At 42.0% G+C, this 16406-nt stretch overlaps 1 protein-coding gene across 3 annotated transcripts in view; it reads left to right on the top strand.

Moving 5' to 3' along the window:
- The window catches only part of AATK (apoptosis associated tyrosine kinase), a 407310-nt gene that overhangs the window by 212561 nt on the left and 178343 nt on the right, over positions 1-16406 (top strand). The window lies entirely within an intron of this gene.

Below are 16406 nucleotides of genomic sequence, written 5' to 3'. Positions count from 1 at the left end.
ATAAATAAAAACTTAAAAATTGAAAAAAGTCAAAGTCTTCTTTGGCAGTGAAAAGACAGTCCTTTACTGTCACTACAGGGAAATCGACCCTCCTTGCTTAGGCAGGCTGCCAGTCTCTACTTGGTGTGGCACAGCCTCTTATATACAGAATCACACAATGCTTTATTTCAAGTCAGTAAATAATGGTTGACTGGCCAGTCATAGATAGAAACAAAAAACATTTGAACACCTTTGACCCCCTAACCCTATAATTCCAAACGAATCTTCTACACATTCTTCACTTGTGGCTTTAACCATGCTAGACAAACTAACTACTCTTCACTTACTTTTGAATACATACATTTCTGCAACAAATACAAGTTTAACACCATGTGTACCTTATCATTGTAACCCTAATACCTCCCTGTAGTCTGAGCTGATTAGATTTCCTTCACTCATTGTCTAATCAGGTTTACAAATTATTTGGAAACACAAAGTAAATGCCAGTGAACTTATATGCCTAAAGTCGTAAATTCCTACATGTTTGCTAAACACAAGTTAGCTTTTAACTGTGACCCTTTCAGGTTACTCATTTCAGTGTTTTCAATTGAACTTTTTACCTTATTCCGGTCGGCATTGGATTTTGGCCTGCGGTGTTCTTTTATTTCATACACCTGCGTAGCGTTTTCTGCCAATGTCTGTTGTTGCATTATATTTTTGCCTAAATATTCTACATTTCCTGTAACAGATTCGATAAGGAGAAGCCCTAATACACTAGTAAGGATGTTCACATGTGACTGCTTGGACTAAAAGGGGACAAAGCTCATGCGGAAGATAAAGATCATGTTTAATATTTTTAAGTGAATAAATCAGTGAGCAAAATCATGGAAATTTGGGGGTGAAAGAAAGGTCTTGATCAAACATGAAGCCCAGACAATGTACTTTAGAAACTGGATGAGAGCATCGACCCAGGGTGGCAGACCTCCACCATGCAGACCAGAAGGAAGGAGATCTTCCCAAAACCAAGACCTCCATTTTGTCTCAGTTTCAAAGATTTGTCTTTCATCTAGTTGCTGACTGCAGATAAACATTTCTGGAACTGAGACTGAGCCATTCTGCTTTCACCATCCAAACACAGAATAATTAAAGTGTAATCTCTGCAGCTCATCATTGACAGTCCAAAAATCTGATCAAGTAGGATAGTATATAGGTTGAACAGGCTGTGACTAAGGGAAGATCTCGGCGACATACCCCAAGTCAGAGGTTTAACTGTAGACTGGAAAGGGTCCACGGTGACAGTCTGGATATTGAAAAGAATCAATTCATAGAGCATTGTTAGGCTATCCTGTTTTAGGTTTAAACCTATAACTGATAACCCCTCGCCCCCAAAGGCAACCAGCTTTCATCAGTGTTAGCATATAAACACTGATAAATGCACAACCACAGACTAAAACGGCATTAAAAGACAGGACAAATAGAGGGCATGAGGCAGCAAGAAAGACAGGCTGTAGATTATGCCACTTAGGTTTTGCTGTTTGGGGACGTCTCCAACATGTTATTTCTTCTTTCTCTTGATTCTTCCAATTTGCTTTTCTTTAGTAAAAAGTGCAGAGGTTAGAAGCTTATTCTTTTACAAACTGTATAGAATCTGAAAATATTACAATCATAGTTGATCTTTTGGCAGTGTTTAATTCTTTCACTGATTGGTGAAACGGCTGGTTCATAAGAATCTTGGCCAGTATGTACTAATATATTTACCCAGAGACACAAAAGAACAGGTTACTTACCTTCAGTAACGCCTTATCTCATAGAGACTCTATCTAGCCTCAGGTTCCTTACCTTAGAATATTCCCCAGGCATCAGACTCGATCCAGATTTTTTTCAGAGCAGACCCATTGCACGCCAGTGGGTGTTGTTGTTTAAATCTGCGTGGAATTGTCGGTGTTGCTTGCTTCAAAAGTGACATAAGCTGTGTCTATATATGTGCCAACCCAGCGCGCTGACCTACATTTCATGACTATGCTTTCCATGCCAGAAGCACACAGCCATACTGAGGTATAGAACCAATGTGCCAGAGTGAGGTCCTGAAGGACCTCTTGAGGTAGAAGTCACAGTTCCCAGAACAGGGAGGATGAGAGGGTCTATAAGGAATCTGTAGCTAGATGGAATCTCTGCCAGAAAAGTCTTACCAAAGGTAAGTAACGTGGTCATCTACTCTTATGAGTAGTCTCCAGACCTGTGGTGTCATCCAAGATTTATCTTCGGTTACTGTAGAATACAGCAACTTCTATGGTTCGGATCTGGATGATACAAAAACGTATAATGTGACTATGGTTGGTGCAGAACTCAGCACCACCTAATCTCCTTTGATTTAGCACTAGATTGTGCACACAACAGCAGCAGTTCATATGGGCTGGCCCATATAATGAGAAGTACAGAGCAAATTAGTTGCAAATATTCTGCTCCACTTACAGGGAGTGCAGAATTATTAGGCAAGTTGTATTTTTGAGGATTAATTTTATTATTGAACAACAACCATGTTCTCAATGAACCCAAAAAACTCATTAATATCAAAACTGAATATTTTTGGAAGTAGTTTTTAGTTTGTTTTTAGTTTTAGCTATGTTAGGGGGATATCTGTGTGTGCAGGTGACTATCACTGTGCATAATTATTAGGCAACTTAACAAAAAAAAATATATACCCATTTCAATTATTTATCATTACCAGTGAAACCAATATAACATCTCAACATTCACAAATATAAATTTCTGACATTCAAAAACAAAACAAAAACAAATCAGTGACCAATATAGCCACCTTTCTTTGCAAGGACACTCAAAAGCCTGCCATCCATGGATTCTGTCAGTGTTTTGATCTGTTCACCATCAACATTGCGTGCAGCAGCAACCACAGCCTCCCAGACACTGTTCAGAGAGGTGTACTGTTTTCCCTCCTTGTAAATCTCACATTTGATGATGGACCACAGGTTCTCAATGGGGTTCAGATCAGGTGAACAAGGAGGCCATGTCATTAGATTTCCTTCTTTTATACCCTTTCTTGCCAGCCACGCTGTGGAGTACTTGGACGCGTGTGATGGAGCATTGTCCTGCATGAAAATCATGTTTTTCTTGAAGGATGCAGACTTCTTCCTGTACCACTGCTTGAAGAAGGTGTCTTCCAGGAACTGGCAGTAGGACTGGGAGTTGAGCTTGACTCCATCCTCAACCCGAAAAGGCCCCACAAGCTCATCTTTGATGATACCAGCCCAAACCAGTACTCCACCTCCACCTTGCTGGCGTCTGAGTCGGACTGGAGCTCTCTGCCCTTTACCAATCCAGCCACGAGCCCATCCATCTGGCCCATCAAGACTCACTCTCATTTCATCAGTCCATAAAACCTTAGAAAAATCAGTCTTGAGATATTTCTTGGCCCAGTCTTGACGTTTCAGCTTGTGTGTCTTGTTCAGTGGTGGTCGTCTTTCAGCCTTTCTTACCTTGGCCATGTCTCTGAGTATTGCACACCTTGTGCTTTTGGGCACTCCAGTGATGTTGCAGCTCTGAAATATGGCCAAACTGGTGGCAAGTGGCATTGTGGCAGCTGCACGCTTGACTTTTCTCAGTTCATGGGCAGTTATTTTGCGCCTTGGTTTTTCCACACGCTTCTTGCGACCCTGTTGACTATTTTGAATGAAACGCTTGATTGTTCGATGATCACGCTTCAGAAGCTTTGCAATTTTAAGAGTGCTGCATCCCTCTGCAAGATATCTCACTATTTTTGACTTTTCTGAGCCTGTCAAGTCCTTCTTTTGACCCATTTTGCCAAAGGAAAGGAAGTTGCCTAATAATTATGCACACCTGATATAGGGTGTTGATGTCATTAGACCACACCCCTTCTCATTACAGAGATGCACATCACCTAATATGCTTAATTGGTAGTAGGCTTTCGAGCCTATACAGCTTGGAGTAAGACAACATGCATAAAGAGGATGATGTGGTCAAAATACTCATTTGCCTAATAATTCTGCACTCCCTGTAGTGCCAAACATTTGTTCTTTAAGTTTCCCAGAGAGGGCACCATGATGCAGCTCTGGTGTAAATATTATGGCCTTGCCCCATTGTGTATAGATTGCAGTAGCTACAATTATTCTGCTCCAGATAGTGATGAACGCAGTAACATGTATAGGGCCAGATGTACAAAACATTTTTGCCTTCACAAACGGCCCAAATCTCAGAATCGGGCTGTACCGGAACACAAAAATGCCTTTTCCTATGTACAAATCCCAAATTGTGATTCAGTAACATGATACCGAATCGCAAATTGGGTTTGCAAACCGGAATTTCGAAGGGGCGTGTTTGGGGTGTCCCTTCCAAATACCAATTTCCATTGGTATGTACGAATGTTTTGCGACTGAAATGCGGTCGCAAAACATTAACACTCCCATCGCAAATGGAAAGGGGTCCCCATAAGAACTCTTCTCCTTTGAGAAAGTTTACAAATATTTTTAAGGCAGGCAAGGACCACTGCCTACTCTTAAAAATTTTAAATTACACTTTTTTTTTTTTTTAAACACACCCCATTTTCCATTAAGAAAAACAGGCTGTGTTTTACAAAAAAAAAGAATTGCTTGATTTAAAAGCAGTCACAGACATGGTAGTCTACTGACCCCTGCAGTCCACCATCCCTGTGATGGCAGCGAACCGTAGTGGGTCACAATTTGCGACCTACCTCATTAATATTTATGAGGTGGGTCTATTTGCGACCTATTACGAATCACTATTGAAACTCATGAGTTTCATACATTAGGAATAGCTCTTTCCTTATTGCGATTCACAAAAATCACATAGAGGTAATAGCTATTCCTATTGTTCCTACATCTGGCCTATAGTTCCCAGAGAGTGCAGACTAAGGCAGCTGATAATGCAACATGTAGTTGCTTCTGTGGTTTGGCTGTGGATGGTACCTAATACCGCATTTGCTATTGTTTTACTATTGCTAGTGCAGAACGTTGCAGCGCCTATGGCATGACTGTGGATGATATAAAGTGCTGTTCTTCTCCAGATAGTGCCGAATGCAGTAGCTCTTTTGGTGCCATATGTACCAAAGCATTTTCCCATTGACACAGAATGGGTGAAACCCTTTGATACATCTGGCCCTTGGTTCTCTACACTGCTGAATGAGGTAGCTTCTAGTTAGCGTGAAATGTAACAGCTCAATGGTTTGCTCCAGATAGTGCATGACGCAGCAGCGTTTATAATTCATAGCATTGACTGATCGCCATTGATATGCTGCCCGGGTTCTTGCGGTCACAATGGAATTGCACAGATTGGTCTGGGACGAAGACCCTGGTCCTCACTCCAAATTCTGAGAGCCATGGGTCTCAGAGAATGCATTTTTCCCTTCCTCATCTCTGTACGCAAGATTTCTTGTTTATGCTTTTGAGTGTGTTTATTCCTCCTCAATCTCCATCTGTCCCACTTAATTTTCCTTTTGTATGTCTGCCCTCTCTTCCTCACTGACTCGCTGTCTCTCCTCACGCCCTCGATGTATTCATGCCGGTCTCACATTCCCCAAAGATACCCTCGTTTATTTTCCCGTATTTTCTCCACCGTTCCCACTTCACCCGGTTTTTGTGCGTGCCTTGCCTGCTCCCTTCTGTCTCTGACACACTTTCGTACACTCTGTCCATCCCCCCTTCTCTGTCCTTGCCTCTCCCCTGAGCCCTGTGCCCGTGAACGTCCCCACCTCCATTCCCCGCCTCTCAGCCATCGTTTCTCTCCCGCCCTTTGCAGATAATACTACTAATTACAGCCGTTCCTCTCTGAGTAGCTCTTTCTGCGGATGATTTTGGGCCCAATCATGCTTGTTTCTGGTCTCTTTGTAATTATCACAGAGCGCGCTGTGTTGTGTCATGTTGGGGGCGGGGCGGTGCTTGGCACCCTGTGGTAATAGCACAGCTGCAGAGCCTGACAGAGGCCTTCTCTCATCCCTTAAAGGGAAGGAAGGGGATACAAGTGCGTGTGTTTGAAGAGAATGGGGCAGGGGGACTGAAGGGTCATTGTCAGTACAAAGCCACCTCAGAGGCTTGCGGAAGAGGTCGCTCCATGCACAGACGTGACTGTGGGGGCGCCCTGCGGGGTCAGCATAGCAAACTCTCTAAGGGTGGGCTGTATGTGTTCCAGTCGCGGCGGTGGTTTTGAATTTGTTGGGGTGTAATACTTGCCCCGAAATCCACTGAGTGAGCGAACCTGGCATGTTCGAAGAGGAGTTGGGGTTCGCATCTGAGAATATTTTTTATTACAAAAAATTACAAAATGTTGCATTTCTAAGCACACTTTTCACATAACTTTGATCAAAAACCATAGGTTCTGACAGGGCACACATTAAATATTCACATATGTTCATGTTGTGTTAAGTCAATGAAGCCTGAGGCTCATCCAGCGTTGAACCCGTTTTAAAAAAAATATGCAGCCAATGTTTTAATATCTCCCTCCATTATGCCAAGGCTAGCATTTTATTCCAGTGGTCTTCGAACGTTTTGATGCCACACGCCCTTTGAGCGAAAACAATGATCAGGGCCACCAGAATGACAAATATTTGTTCACAATTATTCAATGAACCTCGCAGCTTTATACATATTTAGCAATTCAAACATTGCAGTTATGTTCAGTCATCCCTTTTAAAAATGCATTATTGCCAAAATGCAAAAGTATCTGCTTTGTGATCCTTTATCAAACATGTGGTAGGACGGTTTTAGAGGACTATTTTCAGCCCCTTCTCCTTGGACATCTACTCCCAGCTTGGGCCATTCTAATTACTAGTAATGTGTGAGCACCAACGTGTTGCCATGAGGGCCTCCATAAGCCAAGGACTACCTCCAGTATGGCGTGGCTCAAGCATAGTGTGCAGATGCGCGCGCACACACACGGCCACTTATCCTCACTTCCATTCTCACACTCCCTCTTACTTTCTTATCCTCACTCAGTCTCGCATATTCTCAATCATGTAATCTCACTCAGATACACTTGCTGTAATTCACTCTCACATTCACAACGTCACTCAAACTTTCACTTTCATTCACACATACACACTCTCACATACATACATACTCACACTCATTTTTACTTACAATCAGTCACACTTCACAACAGTCATTCATTCTCACTCACTCTCATTGTCTCTCATTCTCAATATTTCTCACTTACACTCTTATTCTCACAATCTCACCCTTTCATTCTCAGTCAGTCTCACATATTTTCACTCACTACAACTGATTCGTTCTTACTCACAGTTACATTCACTATCACTCATTTATTCTCATACATTTTCCCTGTCACCTACACACACAAACACACACTGTGACACTTATACACAGCCTCCTCACAATGAGTTGCCCGTGCCAGGTCATATCAGACCCTCAGCTGCTGCTGCTGGTGAATCATTATCTTACACAGGGTGTAAAGTGTGTTTTGAGGATTGAGAGTTTGACCTTGTGCAAGTTGGTACCATGCTGTCTTTAGAATTCAAGATTTTAAATATAGGTCTCAGTCAATCATGAAAACAAAGGATTTTCAATTTAATGGATTCAAGCCTTGAACGGACCCCAGTTCGTAGCCTTTCTTTATTAGCGATGAGTATGAATTATGTCAGATATTAACACATTATTCATCTTTGAATGATAGCTATGCAACTTCTGAGACAGCCTATGTCCTTTTGTAAACTTTGAGTAGCAACTGTGTGCTGGCATACACCTTGATTCCATGCTTGGCGAAAAACACTTGGAGGGCCTCCAGATAAAGACTGAGCATGTCTAGGGAGAGGATGGTGTTTAGGGGACTGCAATGCACAAGTCACTCTCAAGCAATGCAAGTGAAATGTGGTCATTTGAACGTACTGTGGTCAAGCTGACTGATTGGAGGAGAGTACCATTGGGGGAACTGTTTCAGTGAATCGCATCCTTATTGAACACTGATGATTTGGGGATTTATATTGTCAAATACTGCTAAAAGATGGAATAGGATGACGAGGACGGAATGATCTGTATCTAAGATGGCGGTGGCAACATCTGCAAATTAGGTTAACCCATGTTCAGAGCTGCAGCGAGTTCTAAAGCTCAGTTTCCAGTTGTGCAGGACATAGTTGGCTTCTGGAGGTTCTGGTAGTTGGGTGGCTACGGCCTTTTATTCTGTTTTTCAAATGAAGGGCAGATTGGTAACAGGCCAATAGTTTCAGTTTCCAGTGTAGGGCTGATGGGTAATGGGTCTATAGTTTGCTTTGTATTTGGGGCAAATAGTTAAATTTTTCAAAACTGAGAGGACTTGGTCTGGCTTGAGAGAGTCTGTCAGAGTGCCAAGAATGATTATGTTTTAGTGAGGTAGAAGTGCATCTATGGTGATAGTTTGTATGGTGTATGAGGGGGGAATTCCAGTCGCATTAAAGCTTGCTGTGAAATCATGATTGAGAAGTTGGAAGGTTGTCCACCTGTGAGTGTTGGATGGGGATAGGAAGACAGTTCTTTGTTTTGTGGATAAAGTGTTCTTTAACATTGAACCTTTCTACAAAGATGTTGATGGACTATGGATAGACCTGACAAGTTGCTGATGCTATATTTCATGTTTTTAACAGAGCTGTGCTTCAGTTGGTAGCATATGTGATGGTGAAAGTGTATAAGTTACATGGGTTTTCTTGTTGCTGTAGTTATATTTTTAGTGTGGCAATTGCTCCTGGGATTGGGTGCTTTCTTGTTTGCAGTTGTATTTGCTATCATGGATTTCCTGGATGTACCAAGGGACAGACAATTTTACTTTCCTGGTCTAGGTTTTAAGAAAGGGGGGGTGGGGGTGGATGTTGATACTGACATCATCACTGTTATTAAAAGGTGTCCATGAATTAATTTATCTTGCTGGTTAGTTAGGGGTGGTGATGAGGGTGATTGCATTTTACTTGAATGCGTCGACAGGGGAGTCATTAAATCGCAGCTCTGTCACTTGGGAAGTATAGACTGGCTTTGGTTGTCGTTTAGTGGTGTTTGAAGAACAGGATTAATCAATGATTTGTCCATTTCAGTTGGTTCGAGGGATGGTTGTTGACATTGGGCATGGAGATGATAAGGTACAATTGTTGCCTAGGTCTTGTGCAGGTTATTCGATGAACTGAATGGTGTTGAGGATGTAGGATATTGAGGAAATTCTTTTATGTTCTGGGGTGGATCTCCCAGTGGCCTAAAGTCACCCTTAATGTAACTGTTGGATGTGCAAAAGATGAGAGGACTGAAATCATCAATGAAAGTTCTGCTGTTTTCTGGACCGCTGCGTGTGGTTGAAATTGATTATGAGGCAGTGATGGGGCAACAGGTGAGTAAGTAGCTTCATGGAGGAGGGATTAGAATATTCTTATATTATTGGAGCCCCAGAACTTGTTGATGAGAGTGTGCTCTCTACCTGTCTCCGGTCCAGGGTGCCTGGAAGATGTATTGGATGGGGCAAGGATGTCTAAACTGCAAATGGACGTGGGGGTAGCCATGTCTCTATTGCACAGTGCAATGGAGCTATGTGTATCAATGGTGTCAGCAATAAAGGCAGCAAGAGAGGTGGAAGTGTTGATTAGAGTGAGATGCAATATTTTAGGTTGTCAAAGTTAGGCTGATGTGTGGGTTTAGAGCGGGTGTACATTAGATGATTCTGTAACAATGGGGATTGTGCATTTTGTGCTTGGGAAGAGGATTACCTGTAATATAGTATGGTGGGGTTCTACAACAAAGCTGTTTGTTTGCCTTAGCAGACCAATCTTCCTTTGTTTCAAGCACTTAAGCAGTGATGCTACTGGGCGTGCTTTTGTTTGTCCTTCGATGAAGGGTGAGACAATCAGTTTGTTGGCTTCTGATTGGTTTTAGGACTGCTGGAGTCCTGAATGGTACTAAACCTTTGTCTGACATTTTTGTTATCAGGGTTGAATGTTAGGACCAAAGCGCTACATTACCTGCTGTGATGGAGTGACCTGCATTATAACATAGTGCTGTGCAATATATCAAATAAATCGATACATATTACTATATTCAGGATGTGCTGCTACAGCTTCCAGAAGCCTCACAGTAGGGCCACTAATGCTTGTCCACACACAAGCGTGGGAGCACGGGAGGTAGTCGGCTTGTCAGGGGTTTTTGCAAGGCCAGAGACAAAAATTAATTTGGGCTTCTTGATGCTTCTTTGGGTGTCAAGCAGCTGTCCAGAGTGTTAAAATGAATGAAGTCCAGGGAAAGAGAAAACATGGCATTTTTTGCCATCAAGTGATATGGCAACAAAAGAGGTTTCCTTTCATCTATAAATACGCTGAGCTGAAAGCGTGTGGACCACTGTTTGGTAGCATCTGTAAGAGTGCTGCTGTTTCGGTTGAGTGTAGTTAACAGACTCTATCATTTCAAAATGGTTTGACTGAGCTAGTGTGAAAATTAGAAGTTCGATCCAGAAAAGGTAGTGTATTTTATGTTCACGGTTGAGTGTGCTGAAGGATATTCCGTTTCTCTCTTGGTTGGTACGATGGTGGGGGAATCAGTTTTCATTGGTCAGCCAGAGCACGGCACTTTTATAAATGCATCATAATCCAGATAAGTGACTTAGGATGGGCTAATGTGTAGACGAGGACGTATTACTGTTTTGTTCTTGCTAGTCTTCTCTCCATGTTTTCTGTGTGTGTTACATGACAGTGTCATTGATTTGGCAGGACTTTGCCAACTACATGGCTTTGGTGCCATGTTGTGTGCATGGAGGGTGTTTGGTATTATTGTTGATAGCATTCTATTGGATGCCTGGGGGAAGCCAAAACTTAGCGTCATCAGAGGTGGGTTACGTGTGTGGGGTGGTGTGTGGGGTGAGAATTGAACGATGAGCCGCAGAAAATCTAGGTATTCGCCAAAAGCAGCACAGCACTACTGTCTGAAAGTAGACTAGCCCTGCTGTGCAGGACCAGCGAAGTAACATCTTACTATGCAGCAACCTCTGCTGAGACCATACACTCAGGCTGTGCCCAAGAGTCAGTTCTAAGGCTGGCAGTAGCATCGGCACACATTATTTATTATGCACCAATCGTGTGTCCATCCTTCCAAAGCCCTTCTAAATACCTTCTGATTTAGCGGATGGCTGCTCCTACTGGGAGAAGAGCAAAGTTAAGCGTTGCTTTCGAACACACTACATGTGGGCTGCATCCTGGCACCAATGCTTATCTAGCTGAAATGAACTGGTGATGGGCTTTGTTTCTGAAAGAAGACTTCACCTGGCCTGTTCCACTCACCGAAAGGTAGCTTGCCATGTCTTACCAAGTATTTCAAGAACGCCAACAAAAACACAATCTAGCTCCTTGCATCCCTGGCCAATAAGTGTCTTGAGGCAGGCGTTAAGTACAATGCTAGTAGTATGCAATTTATTTTATCAATCTTATCCTAAATTCTTTGAGCAAACCCCATCTTCTACATTGAAAAATGAGAAATACAACATGCCTTCAATTCTTCACCAAAGAGCAGCCTTTTGCTTAGACTTCCTAGATAGATGTTTCACACCTGCTAAAACCCTTAGCAAATAAACAGAAAGATGCCTTTAAAAATATATATATTTCAGGCTAAAACGGCAAGAAGCTCAGGTATTGCTTATTGAAAAGAGTTGCATCCTGTCCTTTGTGCTTGGTTAGATGGGCGAGAAGTGCTTGTTTGGGAATAAGGTGGTGCTGGTTGTAGGCGAGGCAGTTCACAATCAACAGCCAGCTTCTGGACATACATGATCAAAGGTCTACCTCGTCCTCTAGTGGACATATGGGAAACGCGTTTAATTTATAATTAGAATTTTCATGCCCCCTAGGGCCAAACCGAAAATCAAAAGTTCACCGTCCAAAATAATTTCATCTTTTGCCTTTTATCACAAGGAGGTTGGTAGCGCCCCTTCAGCAAAAAAAGGGAATTGCGCGTAAGAGTTCATAAATACTGGCACCGACGAGCAGGTCACATCACACATGGCAGAAACGTGCCAGGGCCGCTCTCTGAAAGTACCGCCATGGATAGATATTGTAGCCTTCCCCTCTTACCTGTCTTTCTTTCTACGACTTTATTTTGCATTTTTGCGAAGAAAAGCTCGGAGTAGCATGTACATTTACAAGGCCCTGCGCGCGTGCTGCAAAATGTATTCATACATATTATGAAGCAGGTACGAACAAACGTGAACCTGCGAAGAAGCGATACTCCCCTATCATGAAGTCTTTTGTGTACTCTTTTTATATTTTTAATAAGCAGTATTATTTTGACCCAGGGTAATGAACGAAGCTTCTAGCTGCCTGTTGAAAGGGAATACACACACAAATAGCCTTCAGGCAGAAGAGGTCAGGAAAATATGAATCATTTTTAATTTCAGCACAAAGTCACTCAAAATATTGAATGAATAATGTGTAAACCAAGATGAGATTTGTCTTGCACGGATGATTCGGAAAGGCGGAGTATAAGTGCTGGTGGACAGCTATATGGAGTGCAGTATCTAGCCACCGTCTTTGCATGGCTCAGTGTCTAACCCCTGAGCTAAGGACCTGGAGCAGACCTTGGTTTGATGATCCCACGAAGTATCCATAGGTGTTGTTATGGATATTGTTTCTAGTGTGTTTTGGGGGTCTTTGTTGAGATAGAGGCCTTTTCATAGGGCCTAGGTTTTCAAGTGCGTTCATGGCCAAAGTGATGTAGTCCCAGAGTTTCTTTGCTGCCAGTAGGCCTATTCTAGAGTACTAGACTACTTGTTGGCAGGAGATTTGTTGTTCTTGTAGCCCAAGGCAGAGTCAATCATAATTGAGAGGAGGTTTGATGGTAGTTGCCATTCATACTGAGTGCTTCTCTGTGCAGTTGAAGCTGGTGTACCTCGGAGTAGCTAATGAAAGTGGTTAGGTGTGCCGACCACTGATATGATCTTGACTTCCACTGTGAATTTTTGAGTCCAAGGTGTCTTCTAGGTTGCAGGCTGTGGTGCCGGGTGTGATTAACTGATCCAAGAATGAGTCGAGGAATCTTTGTTTATATGAAGGATAGTGGTACCTTTGGAGTTAAGAAGCTGATTCTCTGTTTCAATATTTTGATAATCTCCAATGCCAAATACCCCAGGTGTTTATACTAAAATTGCAGGCCAGTTTATAGGGAATGTGGTGTCCCGGCCGAACTGTTTGATTGAAATGTGCAGCCATCCACTAGCCACCTAAACCAGAGAGTGTTCTCTTGACTGGGTATAAAGTTGGGTGAAAGTAGGTCTGTGACCACGTTGAATCACTCCAAAACAAACAATTCTTCTTTTATTAGCTTACAATTCAAGTACGTATGTAGTATGTGAGCATAGCACACTTCCTAAAAAGAACAAAAAACTCCAAACAGGGATTGATCCTCATTTTCTAGCATCACTGTCTGCACAGAGACCACTCTGCTAGAGTTAGTAGCCATAAACGTATTTATTGCTGCAGAGTAATCTATTTTTGCGACAACTTTTCCTTCCATTGGAACAATTGCCACAGGGATAGCTAGCTCTCTTTGTCTGTATTTGAACATAAACATGTTTTCATCCCAGAGGACATGCACAATATTCCATCTGTGACCTCTCTCTCTTCCATTTACAGCATTTCGATGACGTTAACATGCTGGTCAGACCTTTTAAATGAGTGTAAAATGCAGGTTGGATCCGCCAACAGTCTTCGTCCCATCATTTTACAAACAATTGTGTTAAGATAGAAACACTTGTCCCCACCCACTAGACTGAATTACCAGCCCATCCCCTACTTCTTGTCAGGTTATCTGGTAAGAGGAGGACAATGCAGGAGTATGATTTGGTTGGTGAAGTTGTAGTAGTCGGAGGAGTGTGTGGGGGGAGAGCTGACATCCGGTTGCATCATTTCATGGCTTAGAAAAAACATGTGATTGGTTTCTTAAGCTGTAAAATTGGTTCCAACTGTGTGAGGCATTATAGTTTTTGGTGTTCTTATAATAATTGGCACATAATTCAGATGTGCACTGGTATTTTCGTGATTCAAAAAATACATGTGTGATCATTTAAAAGTAGCCTGTATTCCAACAGAACGGAAATAAATCCCCGGGCATTTCTTCTCCCTGCTACTTTACTATCCTTGCACAGATTACTGGGAGGTGCTAAGTTAATGTCGCACACCCCTTGGTGATTTTCACAGATGCCTTCAGGAGCCTTTGCTGCGGAGGTGCACAAATGGAAACCATCACTCGTAAGAAGGTTACCCTAGTTATGCCTCAGTTTTCTCGGCCAGTTTATATATACAGTGGATTGCCAGTAATGGTGCTTCTACTGCAGTTCGTTCCACTATCAGCAAGTTCTTGGTCAGAGTAAACTTGTAGATGGAATAAATGGTTTACTAATTGTTTTATTAGACAATCTTTTTACTTCTCCTACTCTGAAAGTTGACAAACTAAGAAAGTGATTGTAAACAAACTGAACACTGGATATGCTGTGAGGTAGACTTGCAGTGTTATGAAACCTGAAATTCCCTCTCGGTGTAGCAGTTGAAGCAAGCACGTTCCAGAATATGCACTGTGTGCCTGTACATGGTCTACCCTCCTCATTTAGCGATGGGCCGCCTTTATATTTTCTGTTGATAGAGACCTCATTGGCTCTGTCCGTGAAAAACTTCCACTGTCAGCCTGACATAGAAGGGGCTGTCAGAGGAGGAAGGGCATGAACCACTGGCCCTATTTAGGGTGGACTGTGTACGGTCCTCACCGACAGAATAAAGAAAACAATGACATACAGGGTGTGGGGGGAATTAGTGTTTTTCTTTTTCAGAAACAAACTCCTGCTCCCATACTTTTTTTTAAAAGGTTTGGCGAATAGCTGTCAAAACCAACAGCTGTCCACCAAACTTTTGGTACACTGAAAAAAATATTGTCATGGAGGTTCCTTTCAATGTACAGAGAGAACCCCTGGGCCAGCGGTTGTCTCAAAACTTTATGGTCATTAGCCTCTCAGGATAGCAGAGGTACTAACTAACTACAAATGAATCAAGCATTTGCAATCCAATAGGTCTCACATTTACGTGCGTTAGAGCTATTGGTGTTGTAAATTGCTAACTGTACATTTCTTGCCACATAAGTTGGTCAACCCTGCCTCACAATTTGGTCTTTTCCTGCCACATAATTCCAGTGGCCATGCATATAACTAAAGCACTTCCATTTACCTTCGAAGTAGGGAGTTTATATGAAACAAACAACTCTATATTCCAGATCATTCACATTTAGCTGGTCCTCATATTTATTATTTCTTACAAAGTGTTACATAATCAAATCTTGTTGGTGCTAATGGATTAAACATAAACACAGAAAAAAGGAAACTCGCAGGTTTTAATAATTGGTGGTCTTTTATCTATCATGTTTACTCAGTGCCATATTAGACTAAATGACAGAATGCCTACAAAGCAATAGCTGTAACCCCTTGCATTCCCTACTGATAAACAATCATAAAAAGTAGTATCCCATACAGCATTATGAAATATATGCATCATGTGTAAGAGGCAAAAATGGCAAAGCATATATCACTGGCATTATTTTCACAGTGTAACCTCCCCCACTGCCCTTGCCGGAAGTCATACATTAGAACTGCTTGCTTGACATTACACAGCCTGCTTTACTACATCATACATGACATAACATTGCATCACAACGTTATACCCAGCTAGTTATGTCTTTCTCAAAACAGCATAGCTGGGCAACGAATATTCCACCACCCAGCTTTAAAAAAATGGTAGAGTCCTTTGTCATACTGGTCAATTAACATTACACATTACAAAGATGTTTTTCTTGTCGAAACTAATTTTACTTTCTCAATAACCATGTAGAAACCTTCATAAACTATATGTTTCTAAACGTGTACCAAACACACACACACAACCAATTGATGGAAATCCCAGAAGCAGACAACAAGCGTCTCCAGATCACGAAAGTGCTAAAATGTCATCCTAGGTTAGAATTTTATGTCAAGACCGGAGGCTCCTATTATGCGTTTCTTTTCTTGCTTTATTTAATGAGCAGCAGTCAAGAAACTACAAATCCCATAAGGCTTAACATCTGTAGCCAATGGGATTAAAAAGATAGTTCAAAACACACAGAACCAATAGTAATTACGATATGGCATTATGACGTCACTTGACTGCAAGCAGCCCTCTTTTCTTGCTGCTGCAGTCGAGATAAGTCGCATTTTCTTTTCTCCTTGTTAATACATTATCTGATATTTTAATGCTGTTGGTTTGTAAATAATACTGTATTTTGGCCTTTGTCATGTTAGACGGCAAGTTGCCGCATGTTTATATCCGACTCCGACCACTCGTCAACTGTATTTTTGTTGTTTGGAGCTGAGCCCGTCAGCTCTCAATTTATTTCTGAATTTCAGCACGCGTCGCGTGC

Source organism: Pleurodeles waltl, chromosome 7, assembly GCF_031143425.1.
Source record: "Pleurodeles waltl isolate 20211129_DDA chromosome 7, aPleWal1.hap1.20221129, whole genome shotgun sequence".
Classification (NCBI taxonomy): domain Eukaryota; kingdom Metazoa; phylum Chordata; class Amphibia; order Caudata; family Salamandridae; genus Pleurodeles; species Pleurodeles waltl.
The sequence above is the reverse complement of the archived record's forward strand: the minus strand, read 5'-3'. Positions and strand labels throughout refer to the sequence as shown.